Below are 22647 nucleotides of genomic sequence, written 5' to 3'. Positions count from 1 at the left end.
CACATTATTATTATTATTATTATTATTATTATTATTATTATTATGCTTAGTCTAGCTATAACTTACAGGTGTATTTTGGACAATTCATTCTTCTTTTCTGTTCCAGATTATCTGAAGTTATGTGCATTTACTTCCCTCTCTCCCTTCTCTTGTTCTCACTGTGCTGATTCTGTACCTGCTCACACTCCTTGCTATTAAAATTTCCAGTACAACTTGTACAGTGGCTCAACCTCACATGACATTCAGTCTGCATATTTCCATCCATTGGTGACAGGTTTTGTGTCTTTTACAGATTGTGGTGTAGTTCAGACAAGTCCTTTTAAAGGGTCTGACATCATGAACAGCAACAGCACTAATAGTGCTCAAGTTCCAGTTGCCTGCACATTAGCAGGTAATGCACCAATGAAACATGACTTATGTACATAAATACAGGTGTAAAGTGGGACCTACCAGACTCTATTTTGAGCTTTCTTTTGAGCCCTGCTTTTAGTCCATTGAACTATACTGGCATTATCATTGGGGGGAACAGAGAAAAGCAGTATGAAGTTCATAACTTCTGTAATTTATGTAATTCAGAAAGGTAGAAGAACAAGAAGTTCATTACTGTGATGGTGCTAGTTGTAAGCTTTCATCCATTATCTCCTTTACATAGATATCACTCTTATGTACACACTGCTAGAGGCTCCCAAGTATCCAATTTCTGTCCTGCTCCCTGGCATTTCCCAGCCTGGGTCCCAGTGATGAGTATTCATTAGTGCTTTTAGATGAAATGTGTAATTCTTCTTCAGTAACTACACACCTGAAAATGTTATCAAGACTATAAAATGAAATATTAGAGCAATACGAAAAAAAGAGAGGAACATACTTTATTTCAATGAATCGTTTAATTGGGCATTTGTCCACATGTGATTTATCAGGGAAGTTAGAATTTTTCAAATAGCTTAAGTGTTATTTCTCATTTTATTCTTTGGGTAGGGGAATGAAGAGAATTTGAGAAACTCTAACTAGTCGGTAAATCTCTCGCTTTTGCTTCTTGAAGTACCTAATCAGTTCTCATCTTTCCTTTCAAAAATGCATCTGAGGCTCACTTTCACCATTATTCTGCTCCCTGCAGCTGTCTGAAATGGCAAATAATCTTTTCTTGTTAATTTTCATGTATGCTTCCTGCAGAATGGAAGCACCTGCTGCATGAGAAATTTTTGTCTTTATTATTTCTGGATCTCTAACTGCTCAGATTCACCTCATTCTAAATTTCTGAATCTGTGTTAACTTTAGTACCAGAACAGACTTCAAAATATGCAGTTCCTCCCTCCAATACCCCTTCAAATCTCAGATAAATGTAAAGGCTCAGACTGAGGCATCTTAAGAAGGTCTGATTTTCAAATGAGGATTTCCCATTTGTGGGAGATGGATTAAAATTATCAGATGGTCTTAAAATTGCTTTCATAACGCAATGACATCAAATGATGTGTTCCCAGTTTCAGGGATTTGGTGTATACATAGCATAAAGTAACCAAAGAACAATCACTTGATGTTAGGATTTCTAATTTTATTTTCTCTAAAGAAATAGGTACAAAGGGACAAACTCCGTACTAAGCTGAAGCAGAACAAGACTGACATGGGAGTCTTGTGAACACATTTGTTCCGCATGCTTATATGGCTGTTGAGAGAAATGAGAATTTGGCTGTGTCTGTAAACAAATGAATTACTCTGAGACTAGCCCTACTGATATATTACTTTTTTCCTCACAATTTCCTGTCCACATGGAACCAAAACAAAATCCTAACGTTTTCAAAGCGAAGTGTAATTACTTGAAATAAGCAGTTTGGAAAACATCAGTGAAGTTGCTAAGTCAAGAAACAAAAGGCCAGGAAATTTTAAAAAGTGATGTTATGTTATGCAAATAACCATAATTCTCTCCTATTATGTGTATACATTATGATACAATCTACAATAGCATATGAGCTAGTACCGTTGCATTCTTTTTATTTTTCCACTGAATAGATTTTTTTTTTTTTGCACAGATGTGCAGAAGTGCTTAAGGCTGTTAGCTGCACTCTTGAACAGATTTTTCTCATTCTAAATGAGAAAGAAGTAGCTATAACCACGCTTTTAGGCATGACTGACTATTTTTTTTTTTTTTTTTTGGCTTAAGCTTCATAAAATACTTTTTCTGAAGTACATTATTAATACAGAAAATTTCACTAAAGCAATGGGAGCATTACTAAAAAGCAACTGAAACTGGATATGAGTGTTGTCTAGTGGATCCCATTTAGAGGACAAATAGAAGGCTGGCTAAGTTTATTGGAGAAAGAAATGAAGATATTGGCACCATAATTAAATTAACTATAGAAACCAAAGGTAATGCAATAAGTAGTTTCTAACAGGATCAAACCAACCAGTAATAATAAGATTGTTTTAGTGGGGGTGGACAAATATCTAGTCATTTTAACTAGTGTCATTAATCTTACCTACTGATAATTTGCTGCGGGATCCTGGTCATGGAGATATGGAGAATTCCTGGTTTCTTCTTCAGATCTTTCTTTAAGGCTTTTCTCTAAGAAGCTGCATTCACTAGTTCCATGCAATTTTCAAAAGTTAAATTCAAATCAATAGTGGCTCTAGCTCAAATATCCTTCCTGGACATCCAAATAACATCAATAAATCATGCTATTTTATAAGGGGGGAAAAAACCACACTAAGTAACGAAAATAGAGAATTAAAGTAAGAAGCTGTCAGCTAATAACTTATCTCTATTGTTGATTAGCAGTTCCATGCCACACAATACTTAATATATTTAGATATGAAGAAGAAATCTTAATCTGAATTCAGATGCAGAGTTCAATTCTAAACTCCATAAAATCCATACTTGTTTGCACTTGTGAATGTAAGAGAGATAATATTTCTCTTCGGAACTTGTATCCTCAACAAATAAGGATGTTTAGCATATGCTGTCTCAGTTTGTCCTAGCCAAGACCTTTCCATTTTCTGGAGCAATTAAGAGATCTTTCCAAAATCTTCAGTGGCCCTCATTTAACTGTGGTGTGAATAATTGCTGCTTGTCCATGTAATTCTAAATTTCTCGAATCTTTTTTTTTTTTTTTTTTTTTAAAGATATAATTTTGAGTCTGCTTCTGCTAGTTTTGAATTATTCCTTTTTTTTTTTTTTCCTGTTATGCACCCACTAGTAACTTTCCTTTTGCTAAGAAATGATACTTTCTCCTTGTTACTGTTAACCCAAAAGTAAAATGATAAATTGTTCTCTGTGTTAAGATGATAATTAACAGATTTTTTTTTATTTTTTTCCTCTTTTGTTCTTTCTCCACTTAATAAAAGCTCAACTTTGAATAGCAATCTCGTATTTCAAAATGGATACCTATTATACCAGATTTCAAATGAAAACCACAGGGGATTTAGGCTCCACAGGAGTCATTGAAGAAACTGATTGAATTGTTGAGGGTATTAGAATTCTTTTGTTTGAAAGGGTTTTGTAGAATTCTTCAGTTATTTTAAAAGCTCTAATGTCCAGAAATTGGGTTGAAGACCATCTTTATGGAATGAAACAAAAATAATCAGAACTCACGTTTATGAAAGTTGCTCTAAGACCATGATGTTGCTCATACTTCAACAACGGAAGAGCCTAACCTTTTGGATGTGCTGCATAGCCTGGACTGGTCATCTAGTTTGACGCATATAGTATCTTGGTGCCAGGGACTGAGGGAGGTAATGGCCTCTGCTTTGGTAGAGATTGATTTGACTCACAGCAGTGCCATCTCCTGCTGTTTTATATTCCTTTTGGTTAGCTATCATTAAAGTTAACTAGGTAAAAATAGAAAACCAATAGGAAAATCCAAATAGAAGTCAATCTTTTCTTTGTCAACTCAAATTCGTTTTGTTAGAGATTCTGGAAGCAATTGTATGTCCCATTCCTTCTACTTTTCCTTTGCCTGCTAATGAATCTCTGCAAAGAAGCAGTAGCAAATTAATTGATTTCCTATTCGCGTCCCAGGCTTTGCTACTGAATTTAGAAGGAAGCTATGGAAAAAGTGCTATAGGGAAGGTTGTTTTGTTTATTTTGTTGGTGGTTTCAGTTTTTTTTCCTTGTGTTTTTTTTTTCTGTTTAGATTGCTTTGTTAGGTATTTCAGTTTTACATAGGCACATAGCATCTTTACGCAACTGAAGAGGAGAAACTGGGGGAGAGTAAATATTCTTTAATTACTACGAAATGTTCAAGGATAGGTTCAACTGGTATTTGATAATGAAATTTTAATTGCAGTACTGTTTAATATTAAGGTAAAATAATAGTAACATGACACATATCAAGGTTTTTAAAAATAATTATATATTTGCATGAATTTTCTTAGGATGTAGTTCTCTCCTGATACAAATGTGTTGTGTTGATTGGATTTATTTACAGGCATGATCAAAATGGGAAAAATTATGTCATCTTTAATTTGCTATTTTATGCCAATAGATTGACTTAAAGCACTGGAAGGTAGGGAATGGGGGGGAAAGATAGATCTATTAAGATACTTGTGGCTCTAGTTAGATTATTAATCCATATCTTGCATTTCATCCCTTTCCCCTCTTTTGTGTTTTTAATTTTAGAATGTAAGGGCATTCAGTAGGAACATATGGATGACTGGCAAATACCATATTTTTAGTGACTTCCTGTTTAGAGACAACTACATTTGTAGCATTTCTTCCAAGCTCCCTCCTGTCTGCAGTCCAGGTAAAACTTGAAAATTCAGAATAGCTATTGTTTTATTGTGCTTCAAAAAGTTCCCCTCAAAATCTTGTCTCAATGTCAGAAATGTTTTTCTCAAAGGAAGCCTGCGGTGTGTGAGCTATTCAGAGCTTACAACTGCTTTCAGGATTTTATGAAGAATTAATGTTACTTAAATATTTTGTAGGGATTTTTTAGTTAAATCATATCACGTTTTTTAAATTAAAAAGCATACTTGTTTGTCCTCCTCACAAAGAAAATAAACTTAGAATTTTACTAATTATGCTGTAACAGGAAAAATTAATAGAGGGACAAGATAACTATGTTGGCTCATATCAGCTATATTTCAAATTTTCTGCCAAAAACAGAGCAAATTTTATAATGGCATTGATTTTTTTTTTTTCTGTTTCTACCAAAAAAAAAACCAAAAACAAAACAAAACAAAAAAAAACAGATGAGATGAAAGATGGCATTTACAGTTGCAATTTGATGTCTTTAATACTCAAAAAAGAAAAAAAAAAAAAAAAAAAAAAACTGTCATTCTGTTTGATTTGGGAGTTTTGATTTCTAGTGAAAAATGATGGGAGACACGAGCTTGCTTAGAATGGAAAGGAGTAGCAGCGAATTTGGCGAACAGGAGTATGAGGGCTGTTCCAGAAGTTGTGCCTCCTGTTTTATTATGTTCACCCATTACATCAGTAGTAGATATTGATGGAATGGCAGTAGAGGTTGAATCTTCTTGCTAGTATTCCGTTACATTTACATTTATTAGTAAAAGAGAAAAGGGAGCTTTTAATCAATCCTGTTTTGTTCATTTTGATTCTTTCTTGAAGATGTGAAGTGTTCCAGCTATTCAAAATTATCTTGCTATATTTATCCTAGCAGCGGCTGGTCACAACAGGTATAGAACGTTAAACATGTAGAAACTATCATCCAATATTTCAGAACAATAATAGAGGGGGTATTTGTAAGAGTCTATGTAATCTTTGTCCATTTCAAGTATTCATTTTACATTTACCATATGTTCTTATTGATTCACCAACACTAATTAGGCTTCAAATTCTTTTGTAAGCACTGACATATATAAAGTGGTTGGTACTTTTTTAAAATATATTCCATTCTAAAAGTACTTTTTGAATAGATTTTCTGTAACAATTTTATGAATGATAACACATGCACATCAAAATGTTGTCCTGCTAAATGTTGTCTGCTATTGAAGCCAGACTTTCAGTACAGTATAATCATAACAAAGTTACTTCAAATAATTTTAATGAAATATGTGTATGGATTTATTTTCCTTTCTTAAGTTACAAAAGCTGTGAAATAATGGACAATAGAATAACAGAGTAGAAATTCAATTTGTTTCAGACTGATCAGTTGGCTTTCAAATCTCAAATATTAATCATTTCCCTTTTCGCTTCCTTCTGTATTTCTATTTCAGTCAACTCTCTCACAGATTATGGAGAGTTAAAATAGAGACTCCATCATATCAGCCCCAGACTTGTTAATCTCTCTTTTAGGGTACTGAAGTATTCAACTTAAAGCTAAATTTTGGAAATAAAAAGGTAACTCAATCTGTGGAGGTCTAGAGGCTAAAAATCTATCTGTCTTCATTGCAAGCAAGCTGCAGGGCCTGACTTGCATTAATTATTGGGTTTTCTGTAGGCATGCCTGTATGATCAAGTCACTATGTAGATGTACTCTTTAGCTAGTAAGCCTAATTGTGTAGAGTTTCATTCTTCTGAAGACTCTAAAAACTGAGGAAAATTCAATTCTTCAGTCCTCCTCAAGGGGAGGTCTTTGTTTTAAATTTTTCCTGAGTTATAACAGCTTCTTGAATGGTCTCCCTGCTATAATTTACAGCTAGTCCATTTCCATTAAAATCATTGCTACACTGAAGTACTAGACAAATGTTCATCCAGTCAGCTATAACTGATGAATGACTAAAGATATTTCTTATTGCTGCTATGGTGTTAGTTGCCATCTCCAGCTGAGGTGCTGGTTTTGGCTGCTTGATAATTTGCTCACTAGAGCTGCAGGTAAGGATGTACACAAGCTGTAGTACTGAATCAGGCCTGGGATGAATGTGTTATAGAGTGATTTCTGTGTGATCTGATTACTGACATAGTTGATCTGCTTCAAATAGATTGCTATGTGATTATATACTTAAGCTGGTAAGGATATATGTTTATGCATATATGTAAACCAGGGCTTTTGAGGTGACCTGCTAGTTTTCTCCAGGATCTCTAAATAAGGAAGATTGGGGTAAATGTCTTGATGTGCAGGATACTATGGGTATTGTAGTCAGCAATTTCTTCACAAGTATTCAAAATACAGTGCAGGTTTCTACTTAAGTCTTTATGCAAAAATTCTTGTATCTGGATTACCAGCTAAAGTCTATTGAAGTCTGTAAAGCTAATCTTCTAAAACATGAAGAGAAAAATGTCTTCAACTTTTAGCCCTGGAACCTTGGAGTGAAAGAAAGAAGCACATTTGATGACTTTCTTTAATCTTGTTTTCTTTCTTTCTTTATACTCTTCTATATTGTTAACTCACTTGTTAATTATCTATTATAATAACTATATCAAAATAATTGTTTACTAGACATGAAGACAAGATAATGGACATGAAAAGACATCACTGTGGGAGCGTTGGATGATAGGTAGTAATTATGTTCTGTGTTGGTACTGGTAACATATCACACAAGCATAAGAAATGAGTTAACGAGTCTTAATTTGGCTGCTAGGCATAAACTAGGGCTCAGGACCTCCACAGGAGCATCCATATTTGTATCCCATGTTCCAAGAAGAGATTTTATGCCTCATATGTTATGAGGAAATGTGGTCACACTAGGAACAGAGGAAACATTCTTGAGAAGTGGAATCTGGATAGGAGTTGTGGGTTTATGTTTATTCATAATGGAGTCAGGCTAATTACACCGGAAATTTAAATGATTAGAGAGGAACATATAAACTAGAAAACTGTTGATAGATGATAGGCACTCCTGAAAGTCCTGGTAGAAATAAACACACACAATTAAGGAGCAAATCAACTCACCTATAATACTTCTTAATGCAGAATTAAGGAATGTACCAGCTTAGAACTTGGAAAAAGTAATATAGAAGAATCAGAACATATGTAATGAAGTGGCAACTGAAACATAGGCATTTCAGGAGGAAATTGAATGGGACGTGGTGTTGCTAGGATAGCAATTTTTTAGGAATCAAATTTACATGCTGAGAAGGTGAAAGGAGTGTCACTGTAAACAATATTATGTAAATTGTAAGAGGACATCTGGGTAGATGTCCCAGATTTTAAGAAGATTGTATTCTTTATAATAAGATTGTGCTGTTCACACTATAATTAGGGAAGATAATTAATAATGTGTTAAATTAAATTAGAAAAACTACAATTATAAGATGGATAGTAATAGTGGGAAACTTCACAAAGCACAAACAAGTAGATTTTATTTTAGATGTAATAGATGACTGCTTCAGAGACCAACTGCTTTTGGAAGTACGCTCTTCTGTTTTGGATCAAGTGCAGCTCAATCCCAGTTCAAGAGGTATGATGTGAGAGCTGTTCTGTAGTAGTTTCTATAGAGCAATTGGGAGTAATTTTGTAGCAGGAAACAGCAGGCAATATTGACTGAATATTCAATTTCCAGAAATGAAACTGTATTAAAAGGAGAAACTGTAACATCTCTGTCTCCCCAGAAGAAACAGACAATAAATAATCAAATAAAAATCCTGCCATGGAGATATTCCAGCTGCTAAAAATGCAGTTTATCGATGATACTGGGGAATGAGATCTTCTCCAAGTGAGAAGTATTGGAAAGCTCAAGTGTGGCAGGTGTTATGCTGGAGCTTTTATAAGGAAGTTGTTTAAATACAAAATCAGGGACCCAGGTAAGTAGTTGGTGGCATTGTATGATGACAAGTCAGAGGGGCAGCTATGAAGTGATGTGAATGCTCTACACTGGTCTTTGCTGAATGCATTGAGAAGATTCCCATGGACCCATTCTGTTTAGCAGGCACAGCAGAGAAGCTAGGTCAATTTGAAGCAAATATAAGAGTATGTATTAGATCTGATAGGTTGCAGCAAGTAAAGCTAGGAAAGTACTCAGTGGAAGACTGAAGGAATTCAGATGTGCAATTACAGACTTTGGTGCGCAGCCCAACATTAAAAAATAGCTGCTTTACGGAGGGCTGGAATATGGCCACTGCAATCCTATTTGTGACAGGTCTCTGGAGGGCATCCTGTCAGCTGCAGAGCAATGAGGCTGGAGTATCAATGGCAAGATGGCAGAATCTGTAATAACAAATATGAGCACATGAATAAATGCTCCCTGGGAGTGAGTCAGTGTGACTTCTGTGTTGGGAGGATCTGCCTCACTAATTGGCTATGTAACACCTATGTGAATGTGATAGGAAGAAGGTGGATAAGGGTGATTCAGTGGATATGATGTAATTATAATAACAATAAGAAGCAACTTACCAAGGCTTTAGGAGAATGTACATCCTCTACAGAAAGCTGATAAAAAGAACAGGGTTTAGTAGTAATTTTGCAGCATAGGAATTGGGGGAGCTGGTATGTGTGCAGCAGTTTGATGATAGTTTTATTAAATTTAAGAAATGGCCTAGTGAAAAGAATGAACAGTTAATCCTTCAGCCTACAAGATAGCGCACCTTTGATTTACTTCAGAGGTTACTAAGTAGGAGGGGGAAAAAAAAATGGAGAAAATAAAATGATAGGTGATATTCCATGTAGATAAAAGTTAATCCAGGGTAGAATAATCCAAACCATATACAAATTATGAGGAAACCTTGGAATGACTGTTGTGTGAAATGTGAAGTTCAGTGTACTGTCTGCTACTCCAAGAGCGGTGTTCAATATTAGAATGGTAAGAGGGAAGGGAATGAATAGGAGAAAGTACCAGGCCTATATAATCTCCCTGAAAATTATCTCAATTTTGCAGAGAGAAGCTGGGCTACATATATACTAGGATGTATCCTTGCTTGCTGTCTTTTTGATTACATTTGGGAAATGTGTGGTGCTAACCAGTAGCTGAAGACTGACGGCGATCTCCTTATGGAGTGGCAGAAGTCCAAACTTTGCAGTGCTCTTCCTTCAGACATTGGTTGATGAGCCAGGAGAACACGGTCATTACTTCTGAACTGAAAAGCCATGCAGGTAGTATGACATTTTCAGGTTTAGAAATGCCAGAATGAAGTGTGGGCTCACCCCAACAGTTGTGTTATCACAGCGTAAAATGAGTTCCCATTTGTTATTTGAACCATAATGATTAGCCAAGTGTTCCTAGTCCATTCCAAACGTACTAATTTAAGCCTGAATAAAAGATCACTTGTACACTTCCTTGGGCAAAGAGCATGCATATTTTCTAGTTATTGCATTTGACTTAATGAGTAGCTACTCAGTTTTGTACTGAGCCCTCATAGTACATAGCTTCTCTGGACTAAAAATCTTTGTGATTTCATTAATATTCATTGTTAATTAACACTTATGGAATAGAGAGGGAAATGTGCAGTCGAGCATGTTTTTTCATAGTTCAAGCTTCATTAATCTAACTTCATGGTTTTTCAAATATTTTTCATAAAATACCTGTGAAGAACAATACGTGTGAGAATTATTCTTGTTAGGCAGCCTGATAAAAGTTTTGTCAATTTTTTAAGCAACTTTTCATGTCCTCTGCACTGTAACAATTCTTCAAGAATTTTGTCAGCTATTCTGCTAAGCTGTAGCATGCTATCCTTTTTTTTTTTTTGCCTTGTATTTTCATCATGTTAATATTACTGTATTTATGTATGATTACGCTGGATCAAAGCCTGTGAGGGAAGATTTTATCTTCTATTAGATAGATTAAAAGGAAAATACATATATATATGTACACAAAGATACATTAGCTCTTCATGCTACAGGAAATCGCAGTAGTTTGTTCAATGCTTTTCCCCAGAATTTCTCTCTATACATGGGAGAAACACTCAGAAGAGGAATGCAGGAAAAAAATACAACCAAGCAGTTCCTCATGCAAAAATACACCTGGAATGTATTGGCTTTAAAACTTTTCTCCGAAAGAACTGTTTCCCCCTCTCTGTGAATATTAGTTTAACTGCTTTATAGCATTTGTAGTTCTTGAAGGATAGTACCATAAAATTCTCTGGAAATTTAAAACAAAAGATGCAGTGGATGGACTCTTGAGAGGGAACATTAAATCACAGTGCACTATCTGTCTTCAAATCTGTGGTGAAGATAGAGCTCTTCATAAATTTCAGTGATGATGAGAAAGCATGAGAGTTAAAACTTCCCCAGAAAATAACCGGTGTTGTGCCATTTAAAGAGAAATGTAGCCAGTGCAAAGAAATGGCGAAGGACTTACCTTCTTTTAGACCTGATTTTTAAAATACTAAAAAAAATCATAGTTTTGCAAATAAATATTTTGATAGTTCTCTGCAAATATGTGTTTCATCCTTAGAGTATTGGAGAATATATATCTTCCTGAGAAAAGGCAGAATTAGCATAGTTTTTGTTTGTGACGTGAAATCCAGATGAAAATGTTGCACTGGCTTTCTGTTGCAGGAAAGATCAGCTGTTGCTTTGGCTAACGCTCTTAATATAGTAATATTTCACAGCTGGTAATTTGTAGCAAGTAATAGCCAGATGGTGCTTTTCTAAGGTGAATTTAGGGCATTTTGAGCAGTTGAAAATGTGACACTTCTCATAGCAGAGAGGGAGAGATAAGGGGAGGGGGAAGCAAAACTAAACAAAAGCAAAAACAAAAAAAAACCACAAAAACCAGAGTATTCTGGAGTGGTGTCTTTCTAGATTTGATACTACGCCTGATCACAGCCAAGATTAAATATGTTTTACATAGTGGCCTATAATTAAGGATCTATGATAATCGGACATAACTAAACTCTTTCATTTCTGACCTCTGCTGTACTAAACTTCAACTCCTGTGATCAAAGAATCATTTGAGTTGAGAGGGACCCTTAAACTTTATCTTGTCCAACTCATCCCTGCAAGGAACCGGAGCACCTACAGCTAGATCAGGCTGCTCAGAGCCCCATCCAGCCTGCCCTCCACAGACAGGGCAGCCAGCATTTCTCTAGGCAACTTGTTCCAGTGCCTCATCACCCTTATTGTAAAAAACTTCTTCCTTATATCCAATCTAATTCTTCCCTCTTTTAGTTTGAAATATTTCTTCATGTCCTATCACAACATACACTGCTAATGAGTCTGTTCTTTCTTACAGCCACCCTTCAGATAGTGAAAGGCTACTATCAGGTCTCCCTGGAGCCTTCTCTTCAGGCTGAACGGGCCCAGCTCTCTCAGCCTGACCTCATTGGGGAGGTGTTCCATCCTTTGGATCATTTTTGTGGCCATCCTCTAGATGTGCTCCTCCAAGTCCACATTTCTCCAGTAATGAGAAGTTCACATCTGGATGCAGTACTCCAGGTGAAGTCTCACCAGTACAGAGTAGAGGGGCAGGAACACCTCCCTTGACCTGCTGACCATGCTTCTTCTGATGCAGCCCAGGATACAGTTGGCTTTCTGTGTTGTGAGGGCTCATTGCCAACTCATGTCCAGCCTACCATCTCCCAGTATCTCCAAGCTGTTTTTGTCAGGGCTGTGCTCAATCCTCTTCTCCCCTAGGTTGTAATGATAGTGGGGGTTGCTGTGACCCAAGTGCAAGACCTTGCACTTGGATTTGTTTGATCCTCATGATGTTCTTCTGGGCCCACTGCTCCAGCATGTCTAGTTTGACCTGGTTGGCATTCTGTCCCTCAGGCATGTCAAATGCACCACGTGGCTTGGTCTCATTCACTGACTTTCTGAGGATGCACTTGATCCCACTTTGTATTGCTTATTATGAAAGTAAAGAACATTGGTCCCAGTACACACCCACAAGGGACACCAGTCATCACTGCTCTCCATTCAGACATTGAGCTCCTGACTGCTACTCTTTGGGTGTGATCTTGCAACTCAGGTGCGACAGGTGGTCGGCCTGTCAAATCCATGTCTTTCTAATTTGCAGTGAAGGTTGTTGTGGGAGACCGTGTTGTAGGCCTTGCTGAAGTTCAGCTAGTTGACATCAGTGGGTCTTCCTTTGCCTACTGATTTAGTTATGCTCTTTTCGAAGGCCACATGTTAATCAGTAAACCTAGGTGATTTACACCTTACATTTAGAAATGTCTGTAGAAATGTTCATATAGCTATCTTAAAATGAATTGTCAAAAAACTTTGTAAATGTCTGTTTTTAAGCAACTTGGCGATACGTATTTCTTTTCTTTCTTTCTTCAATCTTCAGCTATACCCAGAATATCAATCTTGTTGTTCTTGTTGTTTTTTGTTTTGTGTTTTTTTTTTTTTTTTATCACAGAAGTCTTCTGTTTGGAACAGAAAGTGGGCCTCAATTATTCATTCCTATATTTTAAATCTATAGGGACAAATTCCTGCATTTACTAGTGGGTGAGTATCTAACTAGTTGTACTTTTAAAATACAGCTAAATGAGTAATGATGTACTACAATATTCTGAGCTTCCTTTGAATGCTTAAGTGCCTGTCAGAGTTGCTTTCTAATATGTATGTGGCTTTCCCACAGAAAATAATTTTCTAATAAATTACCAATAGAATAGAGATATAGGGGACTTAAGTTCACCTGTTTCAGCATCTGATGAAATTAAAATCCGTCATTTTCCAACAGGTTGTTGGACTAACATGCCTGCAAACCAAGTCACATAATTCAAATTAGCTTTAGATGCTGTGAGAAAAGAGATTAAAAAAAGAAAATGTAGTATTTCTTATGGCAAAATACAAGTGCTGTTCTCTAAGGCCTTTGCATTTTTCTTAATATATGTATATATATTCATATTCATTTGTATTTAGACACTGCTGAATTAAAGATTTCCACAATACATAGTGGGTGGGGAAATGCATGATTGGGAGATGAAGATTTATGAGCCAAAAAACTGCAGAAAACTTAGTGGTACAGTAAAAAAAATCTCTTGGTGGCACCCTAAAGAGTGCCAGACCTTTGAGATGTAGTAGTCATCAGAATGAAGTGAATTATTCTATGGGATATGTAGGACAGAGAGAGATTATCAATTGGAAAGAAACAAAATCTATTTGTGCCTTCTAGACATTCTGTTATAAATTTGATCCGTTTATGCTTCTAAAAGGTTGTTTAAAACCCTAATTAGCAACAGGAAACCAGAAGGACTTGAACTGCAATCTATTGTTTTGTTTAATGTGGAGTGTGGTGAATCTTGCCTGAAGCACCAAAGACAGCAATAGGAAAGATGTTTGTTCTGTGTATAGTAAAGTGGAATGTGTGTTGCCCTTATCTGTAGCTTTTCCCTCTAGCATTTAACTTAAATAACTAATCTGAACAAGGCAGAATTCATTCATTTCACCTAACTATAGCCTAAGAGGAACATTGGCCAAGTAGCTAATATCCATGACTGAGATGTGCAAAGATGGCTTCAGCTGAACTAGCCTCAAAACAGCATCCTCTGTGACTTACATATATTAGGCAGAGAGGCAGAATGCTGTGAATGTGATATATGAGCTATCATTTACTTTCATCTTAAATGAAAGTAACTGCAGTAACTGGATGGAAAATCTGTCTAATCATCAGAAGACTTCAAACACTGATTTTTCACAAATGTTTGGTTAAGAAATTGGAGTGATGGAGAGAGTAAAGTACAAGACGTTGGAATAAGTATTTAAAATTTTATTACTCCTTTTTTTTTTTTTTTTTTTTTCTTTTAGTTGAGTTACTGCATCAATGAGGAAAATCTAAGCTGACTCAGCAATGAGATCATTCACTCTGGACTGCACCCCTTTCAGAGGCTATGATGGTAATGGAAGTTCTGAATCTGCTGTACTATTTTTCCCATACCAAACTTTCTTTTCCACATAGAGCAACAACTTCACATATGTTGCCCTCAATAAATTTAAAGAGTTTTCTAGCACACAGAAATGCTATTTATTAACCCCTGGACAAATCTAGTAGCAGAAATCACAGTGAAACAAATATCTCATTTTCAGTGACCATGAATACAGCAAATGTAAGTGCAATCTCATCTATGGTAGGCTTTTTTTTTTTTTTTTTTTTTTTTGTAAGAAAGAGTCTATGCAATATTTTTTCATAAGTTTTTACATGATTAGTAAATGGCTATGTTACATCCTGATTAAATTTCAAAGTTTTATGGGAGAGAGGATTTCTGTGGCTACTAGTCCCTTCTCTACTCAAAACTTGCTACTATATTTTCTGTGTAACTACTGTTACACAGAAAATATCTAGCAGGAAGAAGATGCTGAGTCCCCTGATATTGATCCTTCTTTAATGCCTTCTGTGCAAGATATAATTTGTGAATTATATAAAAGCTCATTCAAAGAAATATAAAAGCCTGCTCATAGGAGTAAACATAGATTTATTGAATAATAAAACTGCTATGAAAGGGTCAAAACTGATTTAATTCACAGTTTGTATTCCATCTAATTTTTCTTCAGGATGGCATAACTTCTCCTGATTAATAAATTATTAAGAAAAAAAAAAATAATTTCTCTTTAACAGCATTGCAGATGTTTGCTTTTAAATTTTCAAAGTAGAAAAATTGTCTAAAAATTAAACATTTGTAGGAATAAAAAAAAGGTTGTGTTGGCTTGAACAGACGGTCAACTAGCCCATTCACCTATCTAGGTGAATAGCTGCTGGGAGAGAGTATAGGAAAAGATACAGAATGAAAATATATACTGTATTTATAAATATACATGCAGAAATGGATGTATGTATATACAGCACCTTCCTTTAGTTTACAGACCATGACTGATCTCTTCTTCTGGTAAATTAGTGATAAAAAAGAAAGGTCTGGAGTGTGGGATTTTTAAAAGGAAAGCAAAAAGCAAAGAAACAACAACAAAAGATAATAATAAAAAAAAAAACAACAAAAACAAAACCTCAATCTCATTTTGCTTTGTGTTTGTATGCTGCATGTTAAAAAGAAGAATGAAAGAAGTGTGTTTCATTGCTTCCATCCTTTAAGAAATGCTTTGATTGATAGGTAGCATCCAATAAAAAATCATTAGACAATTAAAATACCTTGAGTATTATGATGGAGTTCAAATTATTTTTATTTTTTTTTAATCTTTTTGCTTTAGGACTTTGATCCCATTTTTTAAAAGAAATTATGCATAGGAATGGCAAAGAAAATAGAGTTTTCATAAATTGTCAAATATTAACTTTGTTTTTATAATTTTCTTTTAACTGAAAACCAGAAATGTGTTTATTGGTTAAATTTTTACTTAAAATAGTTTTCTACTCAAATACTTTGAGTATATTTTTACTTTCTGTTGTTATTCTCTTGCTATCCACTGTTGTAGGTGTGCCTAATACACTCCCAGTATCTCTTTTGTGTTTTTTAAAGAAAAAATCAGGTTCTGTGTTTTACTGTAGCTGAACAAAAACTTGGCCACTGCATATTGTCTTGCAAACAAGTAATAGTTATTTTGTTTATTCTGTTATAAAAATTGATGTAGACCCCATCAGAGATGCGAAGGAAAAAGTTAAAAATGTTGATGCATATGGTGCAAGTGTTTTGAAAATCAGAACAGATATTTGTTTACAGTGGTTTCTGGATTTGAAATTGTAATAAACATTAAAAATTCCCAAATTGCTTTTCATTCCCTTTTCAAATTGCTTTTTACTTTTCTAGCATCTGCCATAACAGACTCATCAATTCTTTTCCAGCTATTTGAGTGTTACTCAGTCATATACCTGAGCTTTGCAAAGCAGTAAGAATTTGTAATATGTTTTTTGTATACTTCATTGATAAATACCTCAGACAGGTGGGGAGGCAAGAAGTAGTGAGGTCAGGATGACAATTCAGATACGGCCGGAAGAATTGCTACTGTTATATTCATCTCTTACGTATCACTCATTAAGTTTGTGAGATTTAAGTGTTCCCATTTTTTTCAGTGCCCTGTAAAAATCGTGAGCCATGAAATGAAGTGCTTACAGAGAACATAAACTCTTTCAATAACGTCGTAGAGTATATAAACTTCATAAACTCCCCAAATCGGCGTATATTTTAATTTATATTGATGTTTCATATGTAAATTGTATTATCTATTGGGCATAAACGGGTTTTTGCAGTGTTTAAAATCTCAGCCTCCTTAAAAAATCAGTGAGCATAACAAGCTTAGAGGAACAGGAAGCAATGCCCGTAGATTTTGGAAACTTTCTATTTTAATGTAATCAACACATAAATATGGGTGACAAGACCTTCTTAGGATCTGTAATCCATACAGGGATACTTAAGTGTTTACTGAGGAACTGTTAATATAATTTCAATATAATTGTTGCTTCCTTTCAGTGTATAAATTTCTAAATCTGTGAAAGAGGCTGGGTGTCTTGAAATGGATCTTACATGCCTAGCATTTAAGTCTAGAATTTGAGTATGCAAAATTTCTGGCCAACTACTGAACAAATACAAGCATTCTTACAGCTGTAATTATTTTTATAATTAACATTTCTTTTCTCTGCAGGTCTAGAAATATCTTAGTTCTGAAGAGATTGTGGGATAAAATAAAATCAGGATTGTAGAAGGTCATCTACTTTCAGTGATATTCTGAGGAAGCATTTTTTAACCTTGGAGGTTGCTCTATACCAGGAGTGAGGTGGGTGACATGAAGGACAGAGACGGTGCTAGGTTCTCATTGCACCCCTTGATCCACACAGAGCTTATTTTTCCTGAAAATATCATAAGTTACAGAGTTTATCAGTGATCTGTCCCAACACATAAAGCTTCCTGATGGATCAAATGTCATCGCCGCCAAGCAGCACACAGCACAGAGCGTGCTGAGGCCTAGGTGAGAATTCCACTCTGCTCAAGGTCATGGGCTTCTCAGAACAACCTTTGCCAGTACTGAGAGTGAGGAAAACCTCTACAGTGTTAAAATAACCTTAAAAATTTCTTTATATTTCTCTCCTGCTGCCTTGCATGCACACTCTTATTTTCTCTTTTATTTTCTTATAATATAGCAAGGACCTGCAAGGCCACTGTTAGGTAGACAAATATGTGCAATATATACAAAAAAATATATGCAATATATGTATCAAAATGTATAGATTCACATTTCTATATGGCTGCTAACTTAGCATCATGAGTGTGTGAGAACTCTATCCATGTCACCTCTCACTACTCAATAATCCAATCTTCTTTAATGCTTCTATTTTTATCCTTCCTAATTTATTTTTATTTTCTTCCTCAAATCCATGAAATTTTGTAATTGGAAGTTAGGTGAAACCTTTATTGATCTTTCTATTTCTTTTGCATAGTACATGAGATGAGATATTAAAGTGTCAAATTTCAAGGGCAATTTTATGATGCTTAATAGACTTTCCGGTGGTTAACCACAGCACCCTTTCATTAACAAACAAGCAATCATCGCTTTCATTTTTTTTTTTTCTTCAGCCATTAAGATGGTAAATGAAATAAATAGCTTGTTAATGCTGGATTGTGGGAGCTTCTTGAGACCTAGTGTGCTGAAAATTAATGCTCTCACAGCTTTGTATGTAGCTCACAAATGATACACTTGAATCTGATTTGCTGCAAAGCAGTGCAGATTCATGTAAAATAACCCATACAGATAAGAGACAAGCACTAAAAATAAAAATTACATTTGTAAAAAGGTTTTGTATAGCAAGAGAATTTGCATTACCCGATAGAGTCTACTTTTAAAAAAGATAACTCCATGCTCAGCCCATCAGTCAAAATCATTGAAAAGGCAAGAACCGTTTATCTGGGAAATGTATTTGACAATAAAATGCTAGAGTTGTAATTACAGTTGGCAGATTCAAGTCAGCTGTTGGTGGCAGCAGCCTTGCTAAGGGAAAAAAAGATACATAATTTTTTAATGTTCTATTGTGCATCAGGCTGAGTTAATTTTGGACAAGATATGCTTCACTGAAGATGGAAGAGAATTGCATAAAAATTGCTGTTGTAATTTGCTAAAATAATCAAATTCACTATTTGTTTTAAGGAGAATAAAAGGAGCCTGGAAACAAAAGGCACAGAAGAAGATTATTATTGATTTGCATTATGGCAACAACTTCAAGAAGGCATAGGAAATTTTTCAAGGATCATGTGCTGGCTTGTATTTTTCTTTCCCAAAGGGGAGGTTAAGCATGCGCTTGAAATTCCCTGAGCTGGAAAACTAACCTTTCAAGAATACAAGATGTTAGTGCTAAGGTGTGTTTTTTTTTTTTTTTTTTTTTTTTTTTTTTTTAATTTCTTCTGTGGATCCTTTGTCATTGGTTCTGCTTTTCTCCTAGCCTAAACTCAGCAGGTCCCTGTCCTCAATATTTTCCACATACTGTGTTCTAGGTGCTGCATGTCTCACATTACACAGAATATGTCTTGTGTTCAAAATTGTTAATTCTGATTCAGAACATTTTAATGAATGTTATTCTCTCATGATTGTTATCATACGTAATGAAACCAAGAGCATAAAGACTTCAGTCTGTGTGTATGAGGCAACATTAACAGAGGATGGTATTTATAACATAATGAAATCTTTTGCTCAAGACTATGTAAGATATGACAAGGGAGCCCTAATGAGAGCCCAAGACCTGGTTTAAATGATGCAACTGTACTTCTCCAACTCTGCTGACAAGCTATGCATGCTCCTTGTGTCTGGTCTTGTACAGCTTCCACAGCTCCACTTCACATCTTCTCTTAGTTGATGTTGGCAGCTTGGCTGAGTTATTCGCAATTCTTGTCCCCTGTGTATTCTCTATTTCCAATATTTTTATTTAAAGATTCAACCTGGAAATAAGCTTCAGTTCAGTGGTCTCATTAGCAAAAATTTTAGCATGCTCAAATTCACATGACCAGTATAAATCAAATCTCTCGTATCTTTCAAAGAAAAATAAACTCAAAATGTTTCTGCCTTTAGGAGTTTGTAATGACTGACTGCTAATTCTATATAGCTTGACTTTAATCGAAATAATGGATGCTAACATAGGTCTTTTTTCATTTCAAATGAAAAATTTTAAAAAAAGTAAAATTATTTACTTACCTAAAGAAAATTCTTTGGTTTTGATAGTTCTCGCTGTTAATTGCCTGTGCTGTGAGTCTTCTCTTTATCTGCTGATCTCCACATGAGTTGCATTTCTGTATATATCCCTCTGGCTTTTCTCTTTTTCTCCATTCTTTTGATTGCTTTTTTCACAACTATTATGTACCTGGTCTAGTTGGACACATTTGCTGAGTTCACAAGTCACTCTGCCATTCCGGGCAACACTGCAGGAGACTGTGTTGTCTCTTGAGGGCTTTTTGAAAAGACAAGAAAATCCACTTTCATGTTGTTAAGGACCTTTATTAATAATTCACCTGCTATCTTTATGCACCATTTTAACACTAAACTAACTTACAAAGAATACATTTTTTTTGTTAGTCTTGATTCTTACTGGAAGTGAAGGAGGCATACTTGTCAGTCTTATGATAAAAATATCTTTCTCTATTGCGTTCCTCCTTCTCCATCTCTTTCTGTTCTAATCTTTCAAATTGTTTTTTTTTCCCAAAGGGAAAGACAGGAGTGTTGCTTTTGAGCTCAGTCAATTCCCTTCCTTCCACTCTGGTCTCAGTTTCAGCCAGTGTGCATCTCAAAGTGCATTGGTCCTATTGCTTTTATTAACTCATGTTTCAGTAGTGCTTTAATCACATTCTAAGTTAGTTCTGATCAGATCTAAGGCTTCTGGTTTACTTATTTTATTTTATTTTTATTTTATTTTATTCCTCCTCAGCTGTTTTTCCTGGCTTCCTATTAATCACAAGCCTACTAGAGACTCAGATTTGTTCTGAAAGTCAAGTGCATAAGGAAACATTTTTGAACTTGTCATATTTTAGGGCTCTGACCTGCACTTTGAAATTCTAGCAAATGTTCATTTGTGCAATGTAATAAATAATTGTTAGTGATAGGTCTTGAAGTGCAGTGATGAAATAGCTAATTGATTTCAGAATGTGGATGGCTGTGGATCATTTTTGGGTCATGACTGAACTTTCTTTATGTAAGGAAACGCTGGAGCAAAAACGAAAGTAAAAAAAGCAACGAAAGTAACCAACACAAAACCAAAGACCAACAAATTAGAAAAAAAAAAACAAAAACAAAAAAACAATCTAGAAGGAAAATGATAACCTCAATTTGGAAAGTACAGCTTAAAGTGATAACGGGAAGATGAGCATTACTGTGGTCTAGAGTGATATGTATAAATAGCCCTCATTTGTCATGGAAAATAGTGTGTAACATTGATGCATTCAAAGTCTATATTGAGAAGTTTTCCAGCTACTGAAGGTTCGGTGTTTGCCCTGGGTTGATCTTCAGGAGAAAATATTCAACAGGTTGACATGGAATGTGACCAGAGAATGCCAGTTTCCAGTTAACCTATAATCAGTTCCGCATACACCCTTAAGAGAAAAGAACTTCTTATTATATATTATGTATAATTATTAAGGAATGTAGGAGACTTTAATTCCGAAGTTATTGAAAATATTCAAATGCACAGGAAATCATGAGTAGTACATCATTATTAAGTATGTATTTCCTGTTGGCAGATTAGATATCAGGTTGCCTACTGTAACTATTGCAAGTCTCCAGGAAAAGGCAGAGACAAAAAGGACATCTATTGCTTTTTCTTAATGCTTTTACAGCCTCCACTTCTGACTAAATAGGTGTATCTGTTATAAAGTTATGTTTTGAGTGGTTACTGGTAAAAGTTAAACTGGAAATATTTTTTTTGTTTCTATCAAATGCTGGTAAATCAAGGAATTATTAATTATAGCTCTTTTCAATTCTTTCTTTCCTCTTCTACATAGTGGGAGAAATTCTCCCACTTATTTTTTCTTCATCTCCTGTGTACTGTATGCTCTTTGCACTACATTTAGAGAAGCTATGCTGAATTCTTTGCAGCACATTGATTAGTTTGGTTCCATTTGGACCAAAGAGTGGTGCACTAAACTGCATTTTTTACTAGTGAGATCAATTTCATAAAAGTAAACTTCTTTGGGATTAAATCCTTCATTTTCAGTTCAACATTTTTTGTGGAGCAATTTAAAAAAAATACATTCAGACCCAAATTTTAAGCAAATATATGTGTAAATTACTAAGGCTTTTTCTTATCAGAGCCCTAACATTATATCCTCAGCTGGGGCCTTTCCCCTGTCATTCTATGAAGTCTTAATTGCCTTTATTTAATTTCCCATTAGAATCTCAATAAATGTCATTATTATTTAGTAAGTTAAATAGTATTGCATAAATAATTGCTGAATTAGTCATTTGCCTTGCTCAGGCAACACTGTCCACTGTCCCAACAATATATTTTAGCTTAGCAAAAATATTGCCTACCATCTGACATTAACTATTTCTTATTTGAGAATTATGTTGATAGCCTCTACTATCTTCTGAGCAGATTTTGAGACTGTCTTCAAAAAATATATTGTCCCTTCTTTTCCTATGTGTTTACAAGAGATCAGTGCTTGCCAGAGAAAACGCTTGAATGAGTTGTGCACATCACGAACGCAGGGATGTAGTGGTAGTTTTCTAATCCTATACAGACCTTACCAAAATAAATTTTTCTATTCTTTACTTCAATAAAGACGCAGCTTTGCCATTTTCTAAAGTTTTTTGTTTTCCTTTTTAAGATGTCCTGTTATTCTGCCCTTTCCACTCTCTTACAGCTTTCCAAAGTGCCATTGGACACAAGTTGCACAGCTTTCTTTGCGAAATTATATGAAATGGATAATGAACCTGAGTAGTCAGCTATCTAGAAACAAAAGACTTCTTCACCACCACCATTTATATTTGCTTGGAAACAGTTATTAAAATTCCTTTAAGT

Source organism: Lagopus leucura, unplaced genomic scaffold (genome assembly GCF_019238085.1).
Source record: "Lagopus leucura isolate 7727_CA_CO unplaced genomic scaffold, USGS_WTPT01 Super-Scaffold_100002, whole genome shotgun sequence".
Taxonomy (NCBI): Eukaryota; Metazoa; Chordata; class Aves; order Galliformes; family Phasianidae; genus Lagopus; species Lagopus leucura.
This window is presented reverse-complemented; position numbering follows the sequence as displayed.